The following is a 2,540-nucleotide window of genomic DNA, read 5'->3' as shown; positions in this document are numbered from 1 at the left end:
ACAGATAATACCAGTGATGTGTTAAGCCACTCTCACAAAATAGTGGATAGTATTTTGGATACACTAGAAAAATGGGTCAAGGAAGAACAGGAACTCAAGGTAGATAATGGGGAAGAAATAGATAATGGGTTTGAGTCTGATGGGAATAATGATGAAGTAAAAGCTTACATCTTCGATGAAAATGGCAATCTAAAAGCTGAAGTAGAAGTAGCAGAAGTAGAATCAGTACTGCAAAACTTTAGAGAGGAGGAAATGATGAATGAAGGGGGTAGAAATAGTAACGAGGTGAAAGAATCTAGTAGCTGTGTAAACGTGCCACAAATGGTTGAAGGTGACGACATTCTTATGAACAGCAATATTGCGCAGGGACGCAGTTGCTCAGAGGTAGAGGATAGTTTGGCTGATGTGCAGCAAACAAAAGTAGAAAAAGTCGTCAGATGCTTCGATTTAAAGTTAGTGGACAGATTAGAGAAAGCAGCTAAGATTATAGAGCATGATGAGCCCCAGGATGTAAATGTAAACGTAATTGCAACTGATCAGAATTACTTTAGCTGGAAGAACATAGAACGAGATTTATTAGACGAGGTGTGTGAGCAACCTGTTCAATGTAAAATAACTCACCCTGTTATCAAAGTAAACATATCAGGAGTCACTGTGCGTTGTCTGCTTGACAGTGGCAGTGAAGCAAGTGCTTTATCACAAACATTTTTTGACACCATACCCAATAAAGAGAAGTTAACAGTTATGAAAGTAAGTGGCTTAAAGATTATAGGTGCTACTGGAAAAGTCTCTAGACCAGTTCAACACGAAGCTTTGATACCCATTGGTATAAATGACGTAGTAATAGATCATCCTTGTTTGATTGTGCTAGGCTTAAGTGTTGATATGTTGATTGGTACTGATTTCTTATCAAAGTACCAGGGAAAGATCAATTTTGATCAGAACAACTTAATTTTAACTTTACCTGACTCTAAAGTGATAAGAGAGTCTTTTATAGGAAGTCATATAGGCGGTAGTAATGAAACTTGGGAACTGCCTATTAGAGTAATAAAGAATAAAGGATACTTGCAGGAAAATTTGGTTTTCAGTGAGAATGAGGAAAGAGCTTTAGATAGGAAAAAGAGGCATGATGCAAGGGCTTCCCCCACTAGTTTTAAAATTGGTGAGCTAGTGCTGGTCAAAACAAAAGAAAAATCAAGGAAAATTTCTGCAGAAACTAAAAAGTTAATGCATGTATATCATGGACCATTTAGAATAGTAAGTAAACCTCATGCAAATGCCTATCGTTTGGAATATCCAAAGAGTAAGAGAGAACTAGGTCTAAGAAATATTGTGGATCTAAAGGAATTTAAAATTAACAGTAATTAATTACTGTAGGGAGTCTGCCACTCTTTGGCGGATACACGGTTTGGCGTACCGTGCAGTCCCAGCTGGGTGAAACTTTATTTCCTTTTCAAGTTTAATTCCCTTCTTCTGGTCTATCATAACAGGTAAGAATCACATATGTCTTCATGTTGTATATATGCTATTAGGTTTTAAGTATTCTTAGTAAGGATCTACCTAGTGAATGGCAAAACAAAAGTCTGAGTACCAATAAGAGGCAAACATGGCTAAAATAAATAAATTAAAATATTTCATGTAATTGTAAAGGGTTAGAAACTACAACTAAGAGAGACACTTTGCAGTATACGAAGTACGGTATGAATATGAATAATCCATGAGATTATGCAGAAGGTAGTATGTTGCTAGAAATAAGGTTGTCTGAAGGAAAACAGCGTAAGAAGGTAATGCTCATAGAGGCAAGCAATGGCGTTTTAGAATTAAATAAATGGAGATGTGTGGAAGTGGTGTGAGGATCGCACCAAATATATAGAAACAGGACGTCAATAGGCTGACAAAAGGAAAAGGGAGAAAGAAGTGGAGAAATGAAGTATTTTTGAATCTGGAAGAAAAGGGAGAAAATGAATAAGGTGAAGAAGTGAAGTAAGTAAATTGAAGTAAATGATGTAGGATTAAAGAATAATTCCCTCACGTCTCGTGAAATGGTGAAAAACGCTAAATCTTGCTTGAGGCAAATAAATAGTTAAACAGACAACAGAAACACACAAATATTGGAAAATGCAGAAATTTGGAATCGGTATGCTGAAAATAACTAATTTTTTTAGTAATTCATACAATAAAGCAAAGTGCTGGTCAGCAAATGACTTCTTTGATGAACTAATCCATACGATAATTAAGCCAGAGTACATTAAAACTAAAAGGTTACTCAATTTTCTAAGTTGAAGCAAGATCTTAATATATTAATTTGCTAAAAGAATTTTCACTATTTAGGAACCTAAAAGATTATTTATGAAAGAAGAAAGTAGGAGCTATTGTATCAGATACGACGTAGTGCTAAATGTCTTTCTGACAACTTCACAATTAGTAAAATAGTGCCAGAATATAAACTATAAAATGTACTTTGTCCTACCTTAGATATAAGTTGAAAACAGAAACTTAGACTGTATTGTCTGTTTCTCAGGGACATGCAGGCTGCATGA

This window comes from Schistocerca gregaria, unplaced genomic scaffold (assembly GCF_023897955.1).
Source record: "Schistocerca gregaria isolate iqSchGreg1 unplaced genomic scaffold, iqSchGreg1.2 ptg000454l, whole genome shotgun sequence".
In the NCBI taxonomy this organism is placed as follows: domain Eukaryota; kingdom Metazoa; phylum Arthropoda; class Insecta; order Orthoptera; family Acrididae; genus Schistocerca; species Schistocerca gregaria.
The sequence above is the reverse complement of the archived record's forward strand: the minus strand, read 5'-3'. Positions refer to the sequence as shown.